The sequence below is a fragment of the Rattus norvegicus genome, chromosome 7 (assembly GCF_021556685.1).
Source record: "Rattus norvegicus strain SHRSP/BbbUtx chromosome 7, alternate assembly SHRSP_T2T, whole genome shotgun sequence".
Taxonomy (NCBI): Eukaryota; Metazoa; Chordata; class Mammalia; order Rodentia; family Muridae; genus Rattus; species Rattus norvegicus.
Genome location: NC_141540.1, coordinates 57,284,368 through 57,300,709, shown reverse-complemented (window position 1 = coordinate 57,300,709; position 16,342 = coordinate 57,284,368). Strand labels below are relative to the sequence as shown.

General features: G+C 40.6%; 1 protein-coding gene across 4 annotated transcripts in view; it reads right to left on the bottom strand.

Moving 5' to 3' along the window:
* Caps2 (calcyphosine 2) overlaps positions 1-15,845 on the bottom strand; it is a 64,146-nt gene extending 48,301 nt beyond the window's left edge. For 2 of the 4 annotated variants that reach the window (XM_087558481.1, XM_087558483.1), the window contains exons 1-2: positions 15,757-15,845; positions 14,400-14,535 (exon numbers count right to left, since the gene is read on the bottom strand). The gene's annotated coding sequence lies outside the window, so the exon portion shown is untranslated. 4 annotated transcript variants of the gene reach the window in all.
* Between the last annotated feature and the right edge of the window lie 497 nt (positions 15,846-16,342).

The window sequence follows — 16,342 nt, the reverse complement described above, 5'->3', positions numbered from 1 at the left end:
AGAAAGCAGGAAAACAGGTCTCCAGGAATGCTGACACACAGGCTTACAGGTGGGTCAAGCCACCATCAGGAACAGAAAAACAAGTTAACACCAGAGACAACCTGATGTCGAGAGGCAAGCGCAGGAACCCAAGCAACAGAAACAAACACTACTTGGCATCATCAGAGCCTAATTATCCCACCGCAGCAAACACTGGATATCCAAACACACCAGAAAAGCAAGATCTAGATTTCAAATCACATTTTATCATGATGGTGGAGGGCTTTAAGAACTCCCTTAAGGAAATACAGGACAAGCCCTTAAAGAGGAAACACAAAAATCCGTTAAAGAACTACTGGAAAAAACAACCAAACAGGAGAAGAAAATGAACAAACCGTCCAGGAGTTAAAAATGGAAATAGAAACAATAAAGATAGCACAAAGGGAGACAACTCTGGAGATAGAAAACCTAGAGAAGAGATCAGGAGTCAAAGAGATAGAAGAGAGAATTTTAGGAGCAGAAGATAACCATAGAAAAACATCGATACAACTGTCAAAGACAATGTAAAACGCAAAAAGCTCCTTGCCCAAAACATCCATGAAATTCAGGACAAAATGAGAAGACCAAACATAAGGATAATAGGTATGGAAGACAGTGAAGACTCCCAACTTAAAGGGCCAGTAAATATCTCCAACAAAATCATAGAAGAAAACATCTCTAACCTAAAGAAAGAAACACCCATAAACACACAAAAAACCTACAGAACTACAAATAGATTGGACAAAAAAAAAAAAAAAAAAAAAAAAAAAAAAAAAAAAAAAAAAAAAAAAAAAACCTCCTCCGACACATAATAGTCAAAACACCAAATGCACAAAACAAAGAAAAAAATATTAAAGCAGTAAGGGAAAAAAGTCAAGTAACACATAAAGGCACATCTATTAGAATTATACCAGACTTCTCACCAGAGACTATGAAAGCCAGAAGATCCTGGACAGATACCATACAGACCCTAACAGAACAAAAATGCCAGCTCAGACTACTGTATTCAGCAAAAGTATCAATTAACATTGAGTGAGAAACCAATATATTCCATGACAAAACCAAATTTACACAATATCTTTCTATGAATCCAGCCCTACAAAGGATAATAAATGGCAAAGCCCAACACAAGGAGGCAAGCTACACCTTAGAAAAAGCAAGAATGTAATCTTTTTGCAACAAAACCAAAGGAAGAGAAGCACACAAACATAATCCCACCTCCAAATACAAAAAAACAGGAAGCAACCAACAATCACTATTCCTTAATATCTCTCAACATCAATGGACTCAATTCCCCAATAAAAAGACACAGATTAACAGACTGGATACGTAAAGAGGACCCAGCATTTTGCTGCCTACAGAAAACACACCTCAGAGACAAAGACAGACACTACTTCAGAGTAAAAGGCTGGAAAACCACTTTCCAATCAAATGGTCTAAAGAAGCAAGCTGGAGTAGCCATTCTAATATCAAATAAAATCGATTTTCAACCAAAAGTCATCAAAAAAGATAAGAAAGGACACTTCATATACATAAAAGGAAAAATCCACCAAGATGAACTCTCAATCCTAAATATCTATGCTCCAAATACAAGGGCACCTACATACATAAAAGAAACCTTACTAAAGCTCAAAGCACACATTGCACCTCACACAATGATAGTAGGAGATCTCAACACCCCACTCTCATCAATGGACAGATCATGGAAACAGAAATTAAACAGAGACAAAGACAGACTAATAGAAGTTATGAACCAAATGGACTTAACAGATATTTATAGAATATTCCATCCTAAAACAAAAGGATATACCTTCTTCTCACCGCCTCATGGCACCTTCTCCAAAACTGACCATATAATCAGTCATAAAACAGGCCACAACAAATAGAAATAGTTCCATGCATCCTATCAGAACACCACCGACTAAGACTGGTCTTCAATGAAAAAAATAAGGAAAGAATGCCCACATATACATAAAAATTGAACAATGCTCTACTCAGTGATAACGTAGTCAAGGAAGAAATAAAGAAATTAAAGACTTCTTAGAATTTAATGAAAATGAAGGTACAACATACCCAAACTTATGGGACACAATGAAAGCTGTGCTAAGAGGAAACCTCATAGCTCTGAGTGCCAGCAGAAAGAAAAAGGAAAGAGCATACATCAGCAGCTTGACAGCACACCTAAAAGCTCTAGAACAAAAAGAAGCAAATACACCCAGGAGGAGTAGAAGGCAGGAAATAATCAAACTCAGAGCTGAAATCAACCAAGTAGAAACAAAAAGGACCATAGAAAGAATCAACAGAACCAAAAGTTGGTTCTTTGAGAAAATCAACAAGATAGATAAACCTTTGGCAAGACTAACCAGAGGGAACGGAGGGTGTGTCCAAATTAACAAAATCAAAAATGAAAACGGAGACATAACAAAAGAATCAGGGGAAATTCAAAAAACCATCAGATCCTACTAAAAAAGCCTAGTTTCAACAAAACTTGAAAATCTGGAGGAAGTGGAAAATTTTTTAGACAAATACCAGGTACCATAGTTAAATAGGAACAGGTAAACCAGTTAAACAACCCCATAACTCCTAAAGAAATAGAAGTCATTAAAAGTCTCCCAACCGAAAAGAGTCCAGGTCCAGATAGGTTTAGTGCAGAATTCTATCAGACCTTCATAGAAGACCTCATACCAATACTATCCAAACTATTCCACAAAATTGAAACAGATGGAGCCCTACCGAATTCCTTCTATGAAGCCACAATTACTCTTATACCTACACCACACAAAGACCCAACAAAGAAAGAGAACTTCAGACCAATTTCCCTTATGAATATTGACGCAAATATACTCAATATAATTCTTGCAAACCGAATCCAAGAACATATCAAAACCATCATCCATCATGATCAAGTAGGAGTCATCCCAGGGTTGCAGGGATGGTTCAAAATATGGAAAACCATCAATGTAATCCACTAAATAAACAAACTCAAAGATAAAAACCACATGATCATTTCATTAGATGCTGAGAAAGCATTTGACAAAATTCAACACCCCTTCATGATAAAAGTCCTGGAAAGAACAGGAATTTAAGGCCCATACCTAAACATAGTAAAAGCCATATAGAGCAAACCAGTTGCTAACATTAAACTAAATGGAGAAAAACTTGAAGCAATTCCACTAAAATCAGGGACTAGACAAGGCTGCCCACTCTCTCCCTACTTATTCAATATAGTTCTTGAAGTTCTAGCCAGACCAATCAGACAACAAAAGGAGGTCAAAAGGATACAAATTGGAAAGGAAGAAGTCAAAATACCACTATTTGCAGATGATATGATAGTATACTTAAGTGACCCCAAAAGTTCCACCAGAGAACTAAGTATGATAAACAACTTCAGCAAAGTTACTGGGTATAAAATTAACTCAAACAAATATGTAGCCTTCCTCTACACAAAAGACAAACAGGTTGAGAAAAAAATTCATAATAGTCCCAAATAATATAAAATACCTCGGTGTGACTTTAACTAGGCAAGTGAAAGATCTGTATGATAAGAACTTCAAGTCTCTGAAGAAAGTAATTGAAGAAGATCTCAGAAGATGAAAGATCTCCCATACTCATGGATTGGTAAGATTAATATAGTAAAAATGGCCATTTTACCAAAAGCAATCTACAGATTCAATGCAATCCCCATCAAAATTCCAATCCAATTCTTCAGAGAGTTAGAAAGAACAATTTGCAAATCCATCTGGAATAATAAAATGAAACCCAGGACAGCTAAAACTATACTCAACAATAAAAGAACTTCTGGGGTAATCACCATCCCTGATCTAAAGCAGTATTACAGAGCAATGGTCATAAAACTGTATGGTATTAGTATAGAGACAGGCAGATAGACCATTGGAATAGAATTGAAGACCCATAAATGAACCCACACACCTATGGTCACTTGATTTTTGATAAAGGAGCCAAAGCCATCCAGTGGAAAAAAAGATAGCATTTTCAACAAATGATGCTGGTTCAACTGGAGGTCAGCATGTAGAAGAATGCAGATCGATCCATGCTTATCACCCTGTACAAAGCTTAAGTCCAAGTGGATCAAGGACCTCCACATCAAACAGATACACTCAAACTAATAGAAGAAAAGTGGGGAAGCATCTCGAACACATGGGCACTGGAGAAATTTTCCTGAACAAAACACCAATGGCTTATGCTTTAAGATCAAGAATTGACAAATGGGATCTCAGAAAGCTTCAAAACTTCTGTAGGGCAAAGGACACTGTTGTTAGGACAAAACAGCAACCAACAGATTGGGAAAAGATCTTTACCAATCCTACAACAGATAGAGGGCTTATATCCAAAATATATAAAGAACTCAAGAAGTTAGACCACAGGGAGACAAATAACCCTATTAAAAAATGGAGTTCAGAGCTAAACAAAGAATTCACAGCTGAGGAATATCGAATGGCTGAGAAGCACCTAAAGAAATGTTCAACATCCTTAGTCATCAGGGAAATGCAAATCAAAACAACCCTGAGATTCCACCTCACACCTGTCAGAATAGCTAAGATCAAAAACTCAGGTGACAGCAGATGCTGGCAAGGATGTGGAGAAAGAGGAACACTCCTCCATTGTTGGTGGGATTGCAAACTGGTACAACTTCTCTGGAAAGCAGTCTGGAGGTTCCTCAGAAAATTGGACATTGAACTACCTGAGGACCCAGCTATACCTCTCCTAGGCATATCCCCAAAAGATGCTCCAACATACAATAAAGACACATGCTCCACTATGTTCATAGCAGCCTTATTTATAATAGCCAGAAGCTGGGAAGAACCCAGATGCCCTTCAACAGACGAATGGATACAGAAAATGTGGTACATCTACACAATGGAATATTACTCAGCTATCAAAACCAATGACTTCATGAAATTCATAGGCAAATGGATGGAACTAGAAAATATCATCCTGAGTAAGGTAACCCAATCACAGAAAAACACACATGGTATGCACTCATTGATAAGTGGATATTAGCCCAAATGCTCGAATTACCCAAGATGCACAGACCACATGAAACTAAAGAAGGATGTCCAAAATGTGGATGTTTCACTCCTTCTTTAAAAGGGGAACAAAAATATCCATAGGAGGGGAAAGGGAGGCAAAGTTTAGAGAAGAGACTGAAGGAACAGCCATTCAGAGCCTGCCCCACATGTGGCCCATACATATACAGCCACCAAAACCAGGTAACATGGATGAGGCTAAGAAGTGCAGGCTGACAGTAACCAGATATAGATCTGTCCTGAGAGACACGGCCAGAACATGTCAAATACAGAGGTGAATGCCAGTAGCAAACCACTGAACTGAGAACAGGACCCCCGTTGGAAGAATTAGAGAAAGGACTGGAAGAGCTGAAGGGGTTCGAGACCCCATCCATATGAACAACAATGCCAAGCAACCAGAGCTTCCAGGGACTAAGCCACTACCTAAAAACTATACATGGACTGACCCTGGGCTCAAACTGCATAGATAGCAGTGAATAGCCTTGTTGGGGCACCAGTGTAAGGGGAAGCCCTTGGTCCTACCAAGGCTGGACCCTCAGTGTAGGGGATTATTGGGGGACAGCAATGTGGGGAGGGTGGAGAGGGGGACACCCATATAGAAGGGGAGTGGGAGGAGTTGGGGTCTGATGGTCAGGAAACCAGGATAGGGAATAACATTCGAAATGTAAATAAGAAATGCCCAATTTAATAAAAATGGAAGAAAAAACAAAACAAAAGCAATAAAACAAGCAAACAAAAATTCTACCAACAGTATAATTAGTAATTTTGTATAAATAGTAATAATTATGTAATGGTATAAAAAAAAACACTGCTTGTTAAATCAAGTGACTTATCTGTCCTCAAAAATTTTACGTTTTTATTTTGACTTCTGGAGTGTTAAGCGTGCACACAAGGTTCTATCTTCAAAGGAAGGAATGCTATACTTGTTTTCTACCTAGGAGCATGGAGCTGGTATGAATGTGCTTCCAAACCGAAGTCTGGTGACCTTTGAGCTGTCTATGTGGCTAGAGACTTTTCTGGCACTGGACCCTCCTCCAGACCCTTATAGTAAATCTGTTTTTCTCAGTCAATCGTAAACCTGTTTTTCTCGGGTAACCTACAGCACCTATCCTCATGGACGTCAGCAAGAGCTTTGGCATACCCAGGTCTGACCAGTATTTAGCTTACGTTGTATTTCGAGATTTATGTGTGCTTTGTCGTACCTGTGGGGCTAACTTAATCAGCACTAGAATAACTGTCACCAAATTGTGTTGACCTTAAACATGCCTTAAATTAAGTGGAGTCAGCCGCCGGAAATTGGAACCAACATTGGCTGCTGGGTCATGTTGAGAAGAACTGGATGCTGGTCGCTCTGAGGAGGCTGATCACCGTGAAGGTTGTAGAGACTCCCTCTTCCCTCACTTAAAACCCATTCCCACTTTCTTTTCTTATATTATGATGGCCTTGTTATTATTTTTTGTTTATTTGCTGTTTTAAAAACAGAATGGCAGTGTCAGCTTCAGTTAGATAAACTTTGATCAAAATTCTGATTTTTGCTGAGTCCCCATAACTGAAGCTAGAGGGAAAAAAATTAATCTCTCCGAGTCAATGTTCATAATGTATAAAATAAATTGAGCTTTCCTGGTTGCTGCCGCTGCAGAGAGCCCGTGGGCAGCACCCCACGAGCGAACTTGAGCCTCAGGACCACAGGTAAGACCAAATTTTCTGCTGCAAGAAAGCTGCCTGGTGAGCTTGGGACACACGGAAGCAGAATTTCTCTAGGACCGGGCACGTTCTGTGTTTACCGGAAGTCCCACACCCGCGGATCCCGGCCCGCAGCAGCTCTCTGCTCCCAGACCCGGTGAGAGAGAGACCCAACCGCCTGGTCAGGTGGGCACTCCTGAGGCTGCAGAGCGGAAGAGACCACCAACTCTGCTCACCCCTGCCCACATCCCTGGCCCAAGAGGAAACTGTATAAGGTCTCTGGGCTCCCGTGGGGGAGGGCCCAGGAGCGGCAGGACCCCTGCCTGAGACACCGCCGGAACCTGAAAGAAACAGACCGGATAAACAGTTCTCTGCACCCAAATCCCGTGGGAGGGAGAGCTAACTAAACCTTCAGAGAGGCAGACAAGCCTGGGAAACCAGAAGAGACTGCTCCCTGCACACACATCTCGGACGCCAGAGGAAAAAGCCAAAGACCATCTGGAACCCTGGTGCACTGAAGCTCCCGGAAGGGGCGGCACAGGTCTTCCTGGTTGCTGCCGCTGCAGAGAGCCCGTGGGCAGCACCCCACGAGCGAACTTGAGCCTCAGGACCACAGGTAAGACCAAATTTTCTGCTGCAAGAAAGCTGCCTGGTGAACTCAAGACACAGGCCCACAGGAACAGCTAAAGACCTGTAGAAAGGAAAAACTACACGCCCGAAAGCAGAACACTCTGTCCCCATAACTGACTGAAAGAGAGGAAAACAGGTCTACAGCACTCCTGACACACAGGCTTATAGGACAGTCTAGCCACTGTCAGAAATAGCAGAACAAAGTAACACTAGAGATAATCTGATGGCGAGAGGCAAGCGCAGGAACCCAAGCAACAGAAACCAAGACTACATGGCACCATCGGAGCCCAATTCTCCCATCAAAACAAACATGGAATATCCAAACACACCAGAAAAGCAAGATCTATTTTCAAAATCATATTTGAGCATGATGCTGGAGGACTTCAAGAAAGACGTGAAGAACTCCCTTAGAGAACAAGTAGAAGCCTACAGAGAGTAATCGCAAAAATGCCTGAAAGAATCGCAAAAATCCCTGAAAGAATTCCAGGAAAACATAAATAAACAAGTAGAAGCCCATAGAGAGGAGACACAAAAATCCCTGAAAGAATTCCAGGAAAACACAATCAAACAGTTGAAGGAATTAAAAATGGAAATAGAAGCAATCAAGAAAGAACACATGGAAACAACCCTGGATATAGAAAACCAAAAGAAGAGACAAGGAGCTGTAGATACAAGCTTCACCAACAGAATTCAAGAGATGGAAGAGAGAATCTCGGGAGCAGAAGATTCCATAGAAATCATTGACTCAACTGTCAAAGATAATGTAAAGCGGAAAAAGCTACTGGTCCAAAACATACAGGAAATCCAGGACACAATGAGAAGATCAAACCTAAGGATAATAGGTATAGAAGAGAGTGAAGACTCCCAGCTCAAAGGACCAGTAAATATCTTCAACAAAATCATAGAAGAAAACTTCCCTAACCTAAAAAAAAGAGATACCCATAGACATACAAGAAGCCTACAGAACTCCAAATAGATTGGACCAGAAAAGAAACACCTCCCGTCACATAATTGTCAAAACACCAAACGCACAAAATAAAGAAAGAATATTAAAAGCAGTAAGGGAAAAAGGTCAAGTAACATATAAAGGGAGACCTATCAGAATCACACCAGACTTCTCGCCAGAAACTATGAAGGCCAGAAGATCCTGGACTGATGTCATACAGACCCTAAGAGAACACAAATGCCAGCCCAGGTTACTGTATCCTGCAATACTCTCAATTAACATTGATGGAGAAACCAAGATATTCCATGACAAAACCAAATTTACACAATATCTTTCTACAAATCCAGCACTACAAAGGATAATAAATGGTAAAGCCCAACATAAGGAGGCAAGCTATACCCTAGAAGAAGCAAGAAACTAATCGTCTTGGCAACAAAACAAAGAGAATGAAAGCACACAAACATAACCTCACATCCAAATATGAATATAAAGGGAAGCAATAATCACTATTCCTTAATATCTCTCAATATCAATGGCCTCAACTCCCCAATAAAAAGACATAGATTAACAAACTGGATACGCAACGAGGACCCTGCATTCTGCTGCCTACAGGAAACACACCTCAGAGACAAAGACAGACACTACCTCAGAGTGAAAGGCTGGAAAACAGTTTTCCAAGCAAATGGTCAAAAGAAGCAAGCTGGAGTAGCCATTCTAATATCAAATAAAATCAATTTCCAACTAAAAGTCATCAAAAAAGATAAGGAAGGACACTTCATATTCATCAAAGGAAAAATCCACCAAGATGAACTCTCAATCCTAAATATCTATGCCCCAAATACAAGGGCACCTATATACGTAAAAGAAACCTTACTAAAGCTCAAAACACACATTGCACCTCACACAATAATAGTGGGAGATTTCAACACACCACTCTCATCAATGGACAGATCATGGAAACAGAAATTAAACAGTGATGTCGACAGACTAAGAGAAGTCATGAGCCAAATGGACTTAACAGATATTTATAGAACATTCTATCCTAAAGCAAAAGGATATACCTTCTTCTCAGCTCCTCATGGTACTTTCTCCAAAATTGACCATATAATTGGTCAAAAAACGGGCCTCAACAGGTACAGAAAGATAGAAATAATCCCATGCGTGCTATCGGACCACCACGGCCTAAAACTGGTCTTCAATAACAATAAGGGAAGAATGCCCACATATACGTGGAAATTGAACAATGCTCTACTCAATGATAACCTGGTCAAGGAAGAAATAAAGAAAGAAATTAAAAACTTTTTAGAATTTAATGAAAATGAAGATACAACATACCCAAACTTATGGGACACAATGAAAGCTGTGCTAAGAGGAAAACTCATAGCGCTGAGTGCCTGCAGAAAGAAACAGGAAAGAGCATATGTCAGCAGCTTGACAGCACACCTAAAAGCTCTAGAACAAAAAGAAGCAAATACACCCAGGAGGAGTAGAAGGCAAGAAATAATCAAACTCAGAGCTGAAATCAACCAAGTAGAAACAAAAAGGACCATAGAAAGAATCAACAGAACCAAAAGTTGGTTCTTTGAGAAAATCAACAAGATAGATAAACCCTTAGCCAGACTAACGAGAGGACACAGAGAGTGCGTCCAAATTAACAAAATCAGAAATGAAAAGGGAGACATAACTACAGATTCAGAGGAAATTCAAAAAATCATCAGATCTTACTATAAAAACCTATATTCAACAAAATTTGAAAATCTTCAGGAAATGGACAATTTCCTAGACAGATACCAGGTATCGAAGTTAAATCAGGAACAGATAAACCAGTTAAACAACCCCATAACTCCTAAGGAAATAGAAGCAGTCATTAAAGGTCTCCCAACCAAAAAGAGCCCAGGTCCAGACGGGTTTAGTGCAGAATTCTATCAAACCTTCATAGAAGACCTCATACCAATATTATCCAAACTATTCCACAAAATTGAAACAGATGGAGCCCTACCGAATTCCTTCAACGAAGCCACAATTACTCTTATACCTAAACCACGCAAAGACACAACAAAGAAAGAGAACTTCAGACCAATTTCCCTTATGAATATCGACGCAAAAATACTCAATAAAATTCTGGCAAACCGAATTCAAGAGCACATCAAAACAATCATCCACCATGATCAAGTAGGCTTCATCCCAGGCATGCAGGGATGGTTTAATATACGGAAAACCATCAACGTGATCCATTATATAAAGAAACTGAAAGAACAAAACCACATGAACATTTCATTAGATGCTGAGAAAGCATTTGACAAAATTCAACACCCCTTCATGATAAAAGTCCTGGAAAGAATAGGAATTCAAGGCCCATACCTAAACATAGTAAAAGCCATATACAGCAAACCAGTTGCTAACATTAAACTAAATGGAGAGAAACTTGAAGCAATCCCACTAAAATCAGGGAGTAGACAAGGCTGCCCACTCTCTCCCTACTTATTCAATATAGTTCTTGAAGTTCTAGCCAGAGCAATCAGACAACAAAAGGAGGTCAAGGGGATACAGATCGGAAAAGAAGAGGTCAAAATATCACTATTTGCAGATGACATGATAGTATATTTAAGTGATCCCAAAAGTTCCACCAGAGAACTACTAAAGCTGATAAACAACTTCAGCAAAGTGGCTGTGTATAAAATTAACTCAAATAAATCAGTTGCCTTCCTCTATACAAAAGAGAAACAAGCCGAGAAAGAAATTAGGGAAACGACACCCTTCATAATAGACCCAAATAATATGAAGTACCTCGGTGTGACTTTAACCAAGCAAGTAAAAGATCTGTACAATAAGAACTTCAAGACACTGAGGAAAGAAATTGAAGAAGACCTCAGAAGATGGAAAGATCTCCCATGCTCATGGATTGGCAGGATTAATATAGTAAAAATGGCCATTTTTCCAAAAGCAATCTACAGATTCAATGCAATCCCCATCAAAATACCAATCCAATTCTTCAAAGAGTTAGACAGAACAATTTGCAAATTCATCTGGAATAACAAAAAACCCAGGATAGCTAAAGCTATCCTCAACAATAAAAGGACTTCAGGGGGAATCACTATCCCTGAACTCAAGCAGTATTACAGAGCAATAGTGATAAAAACTGCATGGTATTGGTACAGAGACAGACAGATAGACCAATGGAATAGAATTGAAGACCCAGAAATGAACCCACACACCTATGGTCACTTGATTTTTGACAAAGGAGCCAAAACCATCCAATGGAAAAAAGATAGCATTTTCAGCAAATGGTGCTGGTTCAACTGGAGGTCAACATGTAGAAGAATGCAGATCGATCCATCCTTATCACCCTGTACAAAGCTTAAGTCCAAGTGGATCAAGGACCTCCACATCAAACCAGACACACTCAAACTAATAGAAGAAAAACTAGGGAAGCATCTGGAACACATAGGCACTGGAAAAAATTTCCTGAACAAAACACCAATGGCTTATGCTCTAAGATCAAGAATCGACAAATGGGATCTCATAAAACTGCAAAGCTTCTGTAAGGCAAAGGACACTGTGGTTAGGACAAAACGGCAACCAACAGATTGGGAAAAGATCTTTACCAATCCTACAACAGATAGAGGCCTTATATCCAAAATATACAAAGAACTCAAGAAGTTAGACCGCAGGGAAACAAATAACCCTATTAAAAAATGGGGTTCAGAGCTAAACAAAGAATTCACAGCTGAGGAATGCCGAATGGCTGAGAAACACCTAAAGAAATGTTCAACATCTTTAGTCATAAGGGAAATGCAAATCAAAACAACCCTGAGATTCCACCTCACACCAGTCAGAATGGCTAAGATCAAAAACTCAGGTGACAGCAGATGCTGGCGAGGATGTGGAGAAAGAGGAACACTCCTCCATTGTTGGTGGGATTGCAGACTGGTAAAACCATTCTGGAAATCAGTCTGGAGGTTCCTCAGAAAATTGGACATTGAACTGCCTGAGGATCCAGCTATACCTCTCTTGGGCATATACCCAAAAGATGCCTCAACATATAAAAGAGACACGTGCTCCACTATGTTCATCGCAGCCTTATTTATAATAGCCAGAAAATGGAAAGAACCCAGAAGCCCTTCAACAGAGGAATGGATACAGAAAATGTGGTACATCTACACAATGGAATATTACTCAGCTATCAAAAACAACGAGTTTATGAAATTCGTAGGCAAATGGTTGGAACTGGAAAATATCATCCTGAGTGAGCTAACCCAATCACAGAAAGACATACATGGTATGCACTCATTGATAAGTGGCTATTAGCCCAAATGCTTGAATTACCCTAGATCCCTAGAACAAACGAAACTCAAGACGGATGATCAAAATGTGAATGCTTCACTCCTTCTTTAAATGAGGAAAAAGAATACCCTTGGCAGGGAAGGGAGAGGCAAAGATTAAAACAGAGACTGAAGGAACACCCATTCAGAGCCTGCCCCACATGTGGCCCATACATATACAGCCACCCAATTAGACAAGATGGATGAAGCAAAGAAGTGCAGACCGACAGGAGCCGGATGCAGATCGCTCCTGAGAGACACAGCCAGAATACAGCAAATACAGAGGCGAATGCCAGCAGCAAACCACTGAACTGAGAATAGGTCCCCCGTTGAAGGAATCAGAGAAAGAACTGGAAGAGCTTGAAGGGGCTCGAGACCCCAAAAGTACAACAATGCCAAGCAACCAGAGCTTCCAGGGACTAAGCCACTACCTAAAGACTATACATGGACTGACCCTGGACTCTGACCCCATAGGTAGCAATGAATATCCTAGTAAGAGCACCAGTGGAAGGGGAAGCCCTTGGTCCTGCTAAGACTGAACCCCCAGTGAACTAGTCTATGGGGGGAGGGCGGCAATGGGGGGAGGGTTGGGAGGGGAACACCCATAAGGAAGGGGAGGGGGGAGGGGGATGTTTGCCCGGAAACCGGGAAAGGGAATAACACTCGAAATGTATATAAGAAATACTCAAGTTAATAAAAAATAAAAAAAAAACACAGTAAATGTAACTCAAGCCAATAGATCTAATAAAGAATTACATGAGTAAAAAAAAATAAAATAAATAAATAAATAAATTGAATGTGACATTTCATTCTTCCCATGCCACCCCAGATCCCTCGCTTTCAGCCAGGAATCCTAGACTAATAGTAAATTTAAGAATATTTACCAAGCCAAAGTAAACATACTTTGAAAATGGCATAAATTGTCAGATTTGAAAATAATCCAAATGGCAGTTCTTATGGCTCCCTTTTCAGCGTCCTTTCATAAAAAGCAATTTTTATGTTCTAAGCCTAAGGTCCAATATTTGGTCACATCACAAAGTTGCTACATTTGTAGGATAGGTTTGTAGTCCACTGGCCTAATGCATCGAAGGCTATGGGTTCAATTCCAGAACAACTTACTGTATTTGCCATAATGACTGCCACCTGACAAGCTGTGGTGATTTGAATAAGAACTGTCTCCATAGGCTCGTATATTTGAAAGTTTGGTCCCCAGTTCATATGCTGTTTGGGAAGGCCTAGGAGCTGTGGCCTTGTTGGAAGAAGTGTGCCACTGGGGGATGGGATTTGAGAGTTCAAAAGCTCACACGAGGCCCAGTCTAATGCAAGATCTCAGAAACCGCTCCAGTGCCATGCCTCCTTGCCCGCTGCCACGCTCCCTGCCGATAGGGTCCTGAACAGCGTTCGAACTTCATACCTTACTAACTATTGTAGCCATTCCAAACAACTGTATGTCGTCTAGTAAATCACTAGACTTTGTTTACAATTTATAAGACCAGCAGATAAAGACCCCAGAATACCCTGCTTCTGCTATCCAGTGTTTCTCCAGTATAATTAACTCTCTGCATTTCTAATGTACTATCACAACCACAAAGGCTGGTATCTCATGCCCTCCCTACAGTATAAATTCTTAATAAATGCTTATCTAGTCAATAGACAAATTGGTGCATCGTAAATGTCCATAGGCACTTGGAATAAACCCATGCTGGATTCATTTCTCTGCATCTAACTGTGACCATCGCAATGCCAACATACTAGTCTTTCTGGAAGCAACTGGGTAGGGTGTTTGCAGCTCCAAGTTGCACCAATTAGTCTTCGGTAACACAGTAAGCTTATAAAAGTGATGGCTCCCGGTGCTCCTCACTTTTTGTCTCCAGGCTTAGTAGAGAGCCTGGAAGATAAGAGAATTCAGTCAATTAGATAGGAGTTAACTCAGAATTATACAGCATAAAAGAGATTCATTTCGATGCAAATAAGAATGTTGAAAGGGAAATGATGCTATACCGACAGGCTGACGTGTCCAGATTACGATTTGCCCACCAGCACTACAATTAGAGAAGCTAACGATTTGGACAGGGCATTAAAAGCTTGCTTCAAAGGCTAAGATCGTCCAGGCTTTTGATTTTTGCACTGAGCAAGCTGAGACCCAGAAAAGCGAATTTCACTCTGCTTAACTGCATGCCACTTATTGAAGGGTCTTCATTCAAGCTCTGGTTCCCGCCCTCTTTCCTATAGTCCACCTTTGATGGCATGGAAAGCAGAGACCTCAGGAAGCGATGTGCTGTGAGGACTAAGGAACTCCTTAATCCTCACTCCTTGGTGATTCAAGAGTAGACTCTTTACCCAAATGGCTGAAAGCAGCATTTTGGATTGAATGCCCAGGACTGCACTTGTGCTAAAGTACAGAACTTAGACGAGAGGGAGTGAGGGATGGCAAGATCAGCAAAAGCTATTGCTAGCTCTTATTGTTTCTCTCCTGGTAAGTGTATCCATAGCGTGTAATTTGTTGATGAAAAGTCAGAATGCAGGTGAAAAGAAAGGATGAAGGGATTTGATCCAGATCATAAACAAGAAAGTGATTAATAAATACAGTTCGGTTCTTAAGTTCCATAAGGGACAGGGACTAAATCCACCTTGAATCCCTGATGACAACAGACGCAATATCTAAAACTATTCAGTTAAAATCTTACTTCACAGTATCTGGAGCGCTCCAAAAGGAATCCACTATCCCCTTCTTCAGGGCCACACTAGGAAGCAAGGCAAGCTGACTTGACCTAACAGTGTTAGCCCCATTCAACCCAAACCGGAAATAGAAGGACTGAAAGGGGTATAAACCAAAGTGATTCCACCAAGAACTTCCTTCTGAGAGCTTTCCCATAGGCAAACTCAGGAGCAGTTCCCAGAAAACACGAGTCTAGAGCAGCGTCTCCGGTTGCTAGGCAACTGGCACCGGTTCACTAGGCCTCCTCACCCTCTCCAACTTCCCCAGAAATAAAAGGGACTTCAACTCCACCTCTGGGCCCCAAGCTGTGCTACCATACTTCCACTCTTCCGGGCTGCCTCTACTTCCTACACTCCGGACAAACACCCCTGCACTAGCAGACAAACTCACCCAGAGTCCAAAGGCTTTCTTTTTTAGGGTGCAGCCTCCCAGGTGCAAGAGTACAGCTCTGAGGTGTGATAAACCCTGGCCTGGAGTGCAGCAGAGGACTGAAGCACAGCAAACTTCTGCGCCAGGAGAGCACAAAAACCCGGCAAGGATCACGGAGGACCATTCCTTAAGTGGAATTCCTTTGAACATTATTTCACAGAGCAACTACCATTATGTCCAGAGTCCAGTTTGATATTCGAGGAGAAAACACCATAAAAGTATCCTGGATCACAGCCAATTTTCCCACCAAAATCGTAGCTAAGACTGCAGCATCTTTGTGCCTCAACGACCTGACAATAAATGGGCAAGGATAGCTTGAGATAGTTGTAAAATTCCACACCAATAACAAAGGTGATCTCTTCACCAATGCAATGTCAGATTGGCAAATACTATGAGGCTTAAAAGTTTAAAATTTTAATATCTTTTGAAAATCAACTTTCTTCAAAACAGGCACATTATAAACAGTTTTAGATTAACATTTCAAATATATTTTGTCAGTATAAAAACTGTGAACTCTTTGCAACCCCATAGGAAGAATAGCAATATC